An 8,864-nucleotide genomic window follows, 5' to 3' on the forward strand; every position below is an offset into this window, starting at 1 on the left:
CCTGTGAGAGTACATGTGCGTGTGCGTGCATGTGTGTGTGTGCATGTATGTAGCTTTCCTCAATAAACTCCCTTTGCTTTGAATTTTTTTTTTTTCGAGACAGGGTTTCTCTGTGTAGCCCTGGCTGTCCCGGAACTCACTTGGTAGACCAGGCTGGCCGCGAACTCAGAAATCCGCCTGCCTCTGCCTCCCAAGTGCTGGGATTAAAGGCGTGCGCCACCACCGCCCGGCTTTTGCTTTGAATTTTAAGGGGAGCACTGCTGTGACTGTCTCGATGGAGTAGCAAACCTTCCTCCCTTCTTTTTGTCTTCTGGTTGTGCTCCTTGGCTGAAGAGAAACCCATCGCATCCAGTACAGAAAGGGGTGAGAGTGGAATGATGGGAAGTGCTTCTTGCCATTCTCGAAGCACAGTGATGGATGTAAAGTGGTGAGAATAATTATGACACCAGTTGAGATGAAAGGGAAAGACTGATGCAGAGCAGGACATAAGCGTTTGTTTGTTTGTTTGTTTGTTTGTTTATGACCTAGAAATACTTTGTTTCAAATCTATGTGTTTGTAATTTTAGGTAAGTAATGTAACCTCTGCTTTATGTGACATGCTCTACACAATAGGCCACCACACCATAGGATTATTAGGAAAACTAAATATGACATAATGGATACAGAGCTATGGTGCCTTTAACATGAAACACTCCTGCAGTGCATTGTGGGAGACTTAGACACTGACGTCTTAGAGAGCCAGACGGTGTGTTTACAGCCCCTCCCATGGTCACAGAAGCAGAAACCGGCTGACAGGAGGAGACTCTCAGTCCCCTAGGGCTGCCTTGAGAGTCGTGGAGAGAACTCCAGGGCAACATACAGCTTTGATGTGTTGTCCCCCATGACAGAGTGGGCTGCCTATCAATCATTGTGTCCCTGTAACCCCTGAAATCACTGTCCCTGTAAGTAACCCTTCAAATCACCATGACTCTGTAACCTCTCAATGTAACCTGATAAACTCATTGGCCCAATGTCTTCGACCCTGGTAGAATTGTTACTGAACAGAAAAACAAAATAAAATAATAAAATACAATAAAATGGAGGCCATGACTATCTCTAGCTATGGTGGAGGACAAGGCTTATTGCAGATAAAAGGGAGAGTGTAGCCAGGGGCAGGGACTTCTGGGAGAGTAAACAGGAGCAGACTGACTTGGGCTATGTGAGGAGAGGGAAGACAGGAGAAGAAAGAACCAAACCAAGAGGCCAGGAGGGTAAAGAGTAGACAAAAAGACCAGGTAACCAAAATGTCAAGATTATATAGGGGAGAGCCTCTCCGGGGAAGCGCAGCCCTGCCCTACCCCTGAGCTGGAGTTGGAGGTAGAGGGCAGAGGATGCCAGTCATATCCTGTAACAGGTAGGGGCTGAAGAACTCAGGAGAATCTGGAGGCCAGGCCGGCTTCGATATGTTAAATAGGTCTCTTGACCATTTGTCCTAGGGTTGAAACAGTCACCTCGGTCAGTTGTTGGCTTCCTATCTGGGATGAGTAGACAGTTGTTTTGATCTCCCCAGGAAACAACACACAACAGCCTCACACACACACACACATACACACACACACACACACACACACACACACACATACCACTACCACCACTACCCACACACACATACACACAAACACGACATACACACACACACCACACACCACACACACACCACCCACCCACCTACACAGACACACAAACACAACATACACACACACCACACACACCATACACACACACACCACACACACACCACACACACCACCCACCCACCTACATACACACACATACAACATACAAACACACTACACACACACACACTACACACACACATACATACACACACACCACACACACACACACGCGCACACACTCAGGAGGTTTGAGCACTGATGCTTTGTCCTCAGCTAGTCATGCTGTCCTAGATCATGGAAATTTCTGGAGGCACTGTCTAGCAAGAAGAAGTAGAATTAGGGGGTACCCTAGGGAAATGCATCCTGTCCCCCATCCCTCAACCTCAACATTACAGGATAAACATTCTTATGATGGGCTGGAGAGACGGCTCAGTGGTTAAGAGCACTGCCTGCTTTTCCAGAAGTCCTGAGTTCAATTCCCAGAACACACATGACACCTCTCACGCAACTGTCTATAACTTCAGTTCCAGGGGATCTGATACCCTCACATAGACACACATCCAATCAAAATACCAATGCACATAAAATAAAAAATGGAACAAAAGAAATCATTTAAAAAATCTTTAAAATACCATTCTCTTTTAACATTCAAAGTCACTATAAAATTCTAAACTCTCTTTAAAAGTGCAAAGTGGGCTCCTGTAAAATCAAAAATAAATTAAACTCTTACTTCAAGAGGGAAGAACAGGGCACGGTCACAATCAGAACAAAGCAAAACCAAACTCCAACTGTGTAAATAATTAAATATCCACGGTCTGGGACCCGCCCACAAGCTTCTGGGGTCCTCCAGAGGACTAGAATCACTTTTCTGCAGTGCACGCAGTTTGTCTTCCAGGCCCAGCTGGCTCCACTCCACTGCTGCTGTCCTTGGTGGTCATCCCATGGCATTGGCATTCCCACAATGCTGGCGTCTCTGTGGCAACTGGGCTGTACTTTCTCCAGTAGCCCCTCCTGGGGTCTCTTTGGGGACCCCAGCCCTGACACACAGTGCCAAGCCTCAGCTACATTCCATGACCCCTTCATGCCTTCAAAATCAGTACCACCTGGGTGACTCTTATACTACCAAGTTTGGCTCCCAGCACAATTTATAACCTTGACCACCTCTGGAACCCAGTTTCTGTGTGCTGATCCTGAGGAAATACTTCTCAGAAGATTTCATCTGGTCTTGTGGGACTGCGTAAGGGTATCCTGGGTCATGGTTGAGCAGGTGCTTAGAACCCCGAGATTCTCCGTGGAATTCTGCATGAGAACCGGCAGGAGTTCGGTCCCTCCCATCATCTAGGATCCTGAAAAACAGTCACATAGATCTCCATAGAGTCACATAGGCCAGGCTATAGGCCTCAGGCCCTAGGGATTTACATACTAATGAAGGTCAGAGGGCAGAGCAAATTAAACATTCCTCCCCCAGATCCTCCCCTAATCCTCCCCCTTTCTCCCTCCCTATATAACTCGGGACTGCCCTGAGTTTTGGGGGGGTACGCCTAGATCCATCTATTATCCGCCATGACAATAAACCTTTTTGGAACCAAGGACTTCCTTGTGTTACTGGGGCCTGCCGCCACCAAGGCCCTCAGGCCGCTGGAACCATAGGATCTTCCTCCCTAATGTGGGACCCACCATGGAGGCGGAAGCCCCTCTGGGGCTTGCACCGCTGTGGCGGCCTTTTTAAATTTTCCCCACATGGTCTCTTTTCTTTCTTTCTTTCTTTCTTTCTTTCTTTCTTTCTTTCTTTCTTTCTTTCTTTCTGTCTTTCTCCTCCTCCTCCTCCTCCTCCTCCTCCTCCTCCTCCTCTTCCTCCTCCTCCTCCTTCTCCTTCTTCTCCTTCTTTTTTTTCTTTGATACAGAGTTTCTCTGTATAGCCCTGGCTGTTCTAGAACTCACTCTGTAGACCAGGGTGGCCTTGAACTCATATCCATCCACCTGCCTCTGACTCCTAAGTGCTGGGATTAGAGATGTGTGCCACCACTTGGTCTCTTCTTAAAAATAGTTGATTAAAACAAAAACAAAACCAAAAATACTCCAGCTTACTAGACACCATAAGTTCTTATGACAGATGTCCTGGTAGAGTCTTTGCTTCCCTCTGAAACTTGATACAGTCCAGCCCCCCATTGTCTACACTGTTCCCAACATTTTTTTTCTACTTAAGCAGTCTTTAATGAAAGCTGTGCATGAGATGTCCCTACTCCTGCACCTTCTCGATTGTTTCTTCCTTGTATCTGCCCTTCTCCCTTCCTACTTGTCAGGAGTCACTTTCCAGCATCTTCCTGCAGTCCATGTCCAGGTTTAACCTGGTGATACCCACCTTGCTGGGGTGCATGCCCACAAGGACAGTGGTGCCGTTAGCCTTCTCTTGCTGGACTCGCTCAATGTAGATGACGTATTTCTTCCTGTACACATGAACCACTTTGCCATCTGCTGGCCTTCATAGTGACCTTGAACAACCGAAACTTCAGCATCCTTTCGAATGACCTCAGACCGAACATTATACTTCTGTCTCAGTTCTTTGGAAAGAGGGTTAAGAACAAAGCTCTATACTTTTTTGACTAATACCCACTTATCAGTGAGTACATACTATGCATATCCTTTTGGGTCTGAGTTATCTCACTCAGGATTACATTTTCTAGTTCCATCCATTTGCCTGTTATACTCAGGATGTCCTTGTTCTTAATAACTGAGTAGTATTCCATTGTGTAAATGAGTTACATTTTCTGTATTCATTCTTCTGTTGTGGGACATCTGAGTTCTTTCCAGCTTCTGGTTATCACAAATAAGGCTGCTATGAACATAGTGCAGCACATGACCCTGTGGCATGGTGGGGCATCTTTTAAATATATGCCCAAGAGTGGTATAGCTGGGTCTTCAGGTAGAACTATTTCCAGTTTTCTGAGGAACCTCCAGATTGATTTCCAGAGAGATTTTTACCAGTTAGCAATCCTACCAGCAATGGAGGAGTGTTCCTCTTTCTCCACATGTTCAACATCTGTGCTGTCACCTGAGGTTTTGATCTTAGCCATTCTGATTGAACTCAAGAAGGCTAACAAGCTGAAGGACACAAGTGAGGATGGCTTAATCCCACTTGGGAGGGAGAAGAAAGCAGTCACATGAAGGAGGAGGGGGAGGAACCTGGGTGGGAAAGGGGACAGTGAGGGGAAGAGGGGAACATGATTAGGTATTGGGGGGCAGAGGTCAGGACTGAAGCCCTGAGGGCCAGCAGAAAGAATTGAAACAGGCAACCTTGGAAGATAGGAGGTTGGGGGGACCCTACAGAATGTACCAAAGACCTTGGAGGTGAAAGATTCTCAGGACTCAAAGGGAGGGACCTTAGATGAAATGCTTTACAGTGGGGAGAGGGAACTTGTAGAGTCCACTGTGGTTACCATCCCACAGTAAAAAACTCTGACCCAAAATTGTTCCTGTCTGAAAGAGCTGCAGGAGCAAAAATGGAGAGGAGCCTGAGGAAAAGGAAGTCCAGCAACAGGCCCAAAGTGGGGTCCAGTCAAGTGGAGGCCCCAAGGCCTGACACTATTACTGAGGCTATGGAGCGCTCACATAAAGGGACCTATCATGACTGCCCTCTGAAAGACCCAACAAGCAGCGGAAAGAATCACATGCAGGTATTTGCACCCAACCAATGGACAGAAGCCGCTGGCCCCTGTGGTTGAATTAGGGAAAGGCTGAAAGAAGCTGAGGAGGAGGACCAGCAGTCTCAATTAGTGTAGATCCTGGAATCTCTCAGACATTGAGTCACCAACCAGGCAGCATACACCAGCTGAGATGAGGCCCCAACACATAGACAGCAGAGGACTGCCTGGTCTGGACTCAGTCAGGGAAGATGCACCTAACCCTCTAGAGAGACTTGGGGCCCCAGGGAGTGGGGAGGTCTGGGGAGGGGGGTGGGTGGGGACATCCTCTTGGAGACCCAAGGTGGGGGGAAGTTGGGGGGTGAGAGTGGGGTTGGAGCATGGGGTGGGGGTAGGGGTGGGGGGAGATGTGGGAGGGGGATAAAGTTTGGACTGTAAAAAAAGATTTAAGAATAAAAACAAACATAAAAACACAGAAACAAACAAACCCAAAAAATCAAAGCCCTAGTAATTCAAAACCAATTATCTCCAAACTTTAGGTTAATGAGAAAAATTAAGGAGTGTGTTACCAGCTAGAGCCCAGAACCATCCCCATAGGCTGACTCAGAGCTGGGGCGTGTGAATTTTTAAAAAATTATTTATTAGATAGGGTATATGTTTGTGGTGTATGTGAGTGTGGTGTGTGTCTGGCAGCCAAAGGACATCCAGGGCCGGCTCTGTCACTTCACCTTGATCCTCTTGAGACAGAGTCTCTCATTAAACTGCTAGTGCTGGCAAGATGGGGATCCTCTGTCCCAACACTTCTTAGCCCCAGAGGTCAGGGTCCCACCAGGTGTTATAAGAAGGTGTTGTTCTCAGGGTTCGCAGCAAGTGATTCTACCTGGTGAGCCCTCACATCTGCATCCTAAAGAAGCTTGGGGCGGTGGTGAGGCAGGTGTTCAGGACAACAGCCTTCCAAGTAAACACAACCGCCCTGACAAACTGTTCCCTGCTGCTCTCTTCAGTTTCTGGGGCTCCTGCACACCTCCAATCCCTTCACTTGTTGTCGCACGCCGCACCTGTTGTCGCACGTGTGGAATCTTCAGGTGTCCCAAACACTTATTTTCTTGGAATCTTAGTAATGATATGGGCCTGTTACTCTTCAGTGACTAACTTCTGAGTCAGAACCATGTCTTTTGTTCCTTTGAGGTCGATTGTGTAAAAGCTTCGCGAACTGCGCTTCTCTGGGACTCCTGAGGCAAAGCATCCCCCATCACTTCCAGGCCCCACATTGTTCCACCTAACCTTCCCTTTCTCCTGATTCTGTGCAGTAGTAGCCACTTGCTTCCTAGAGCATATAGCATGCATTTGTTTCCAATTGGCTAAGCTCAGGAGCCAGGTGTCCAGAGTCCACAGGAGCGTAGCCATGGTTCGAGGCCCCTCCTCCCCAGAACACACAGAAACAGTGTGGAAACTGGCCTTTTTATTAAGAGAATCAAATTATACTGGCTTCTCTTTCAGCTTCTGTGCTCCCAACCCTCATCCTCGTTCCTCCTGCTTTAATCTCTCCGGGCTGTTTGGGGCTTCTCAGCACTGCTCTGAAAAACCGCTGAGCGTGACAGGAGGACACGGAGCCTGACTGAAAGGATTTCCACGGCGCAGCTTGGGACAGATCACAGCAGGCCAAGATGGTTCCACGAGGGGAGGTTTATTAAGAGAGTGGGAGAGCAAGAGGAGAGAGAGAGAGAAGTAGAGAGGAGTAGAGGCCGGCCATGACCACGTGGAGAGAGGGGGAAGAGAAGGGGAGAGGGGAGACAACCTGCAGGTGCTGGGTTGAGAAGCCAAGAGAGAGAGGAGGGGCCAAGCAGCCCCTTTTATAGTGGGCAGGGTTACCTGCCTGTTGCCAGGTAACTGTGGGGCGGAGCGTACCTGGCTGTTGCCAGGTGACTGTGGAGGTGGAGTTTAACAGATTGCTAACATTCCCACGTTTTGGTTTAATTAAAAAGAAAAATTAGAAAGAGGTTACGGTGAAGCAAGAATAGGGTCGTCGTGAAATCTGGCTACTTCCTGCTGGCATTGGGGGCGACGTGTCTCTAGGGGGAACCTAGAAGAATGGATGAGAAGCCAAGAGAGAGAGGAGGGGCCAAGCAGCCCCTTTTATAGTGGGCAGGGTTGCCTGCCTGTTGCCAGGTAACTGTGGGGCGGAGCATACCTGGCTGTTGCCAGGTGACTCTGGAGGTGGAGTTTAACAGATTGCTAACACTGACAGGGGACAATGACTGTTCTTGGGACTCATCTGGAAGTTTACTTTCTGGGCCGAGCCTGAGTTCTTAAGATTTTAGAAGAGAGGTTACCAGTGTTGTGTTTTGTGAAAATAAAAAGAGAAGAAATATGTTTGGCGGGCCCATGCCAAGGCATCCCTTCCCCCTGAGGGACCAGCCACACTATGTACGGTATAGTATAGAATAGAGTTTATTCAGGACATGAGGAGGGGAGCTGAGAGGGTAGTAGTGTTAGTAATCTGTTAAACTCCACCTGCAACAGCCAGGTACTCTCTGCCCCACAGTTACCTGGCAACAGGCAGGTAGCCCTGCCCACTATAAAAGGGGCTGCTTGGCCCCTCCTCTCTCTCTTGGCTTCTCGACCCAGCACACCTGCAGGTTGTCCTCTCCCCTCGCCCCTTCCCTTCCCCCTCTCTCCACATGGTCATGGCCGGCCTCTACTCCTCTCTACTTCTCTCTCTCTCCTCTTGCTCTCCCACTCTCTTAATAAACTCTCCCTCGTGGAACCATCTTGGCCTGCTGTGATCTGTACAAGCTGCGCCGTGGAAATCCTTTTAAGTAGAGGCAGAGAAAGGCAGAGAAAGAGAGAAGTGGAGGCCGGCCATGAGCACGTGGAGAGAGAGGACAGCGAGAGCAAGAAGGCAAGAGAGCAAGAGGAGGGAACAAGCAGCCCCCTTTAGAGTGACTCAGGCATACCTGGCTGTTGCCAGGTAACTGTGGGGCGGAGCTTAGACAAAATGCTAACAACCAGTGAGGAGAGCTCCATCTTGGTTAGTTGCTGGCAGTAAATCCTTAAAGAGTCTCTATGGTGTGGGGAGAAGCAGCGATAGAGGAGTAAGAAAAGGGAGAGTAAAAGCAAGAACTTTAGGGCATTTAATAACTGAGGCATTTTTTTTCTCGCTGTACATGGATTATTGAGGATTATCTTCTAAAAGCCAAAGCCCATCCAATGTTTCAACTTGACTCACCCTCCTCTGTTCACTGAAAACCTCTCCTCTCTTCTACGATTCTCGCTCAGTTATTGATGTGCAAACCAAGAAGCAAAACCAGGGGTCTTTTTTTAGGGAGAAAAGAGGTGGGATTTGAACCACGTACTCAAGCTTGAGTATAGTGCCCTTCTGCTGAGTTGTATCCCCAGTCCCCACTCCACAGTTTCTCAGTAGTCAACCACTAAAAAACAGGAAGGGACTCCACCATCAACAATGTGCATGTGTGTGTGTGCATATATATATGTGTGTGTGTGTGTGTGTGTGTGCATATATATATATATATGTGTGTGTGTGTGTGTGTGTGCATATATATAT

The sequence above is a fragment of the Grammomys surdaster genome, unplaced genomic scaffold (assembly GCF_004785775.1).
Source record: "Grammomys surdaster isolate TR1022 unplaced genomic scaffold, NIH_TR_1.0 751, whole genome shotgun sequence".
NCBI classification, from domain to species: Eukaryota; Metazoa; Chordata; class Mammalia; order Rodentia; family Muridae; genus Grammomys; species Grammomys surdaster.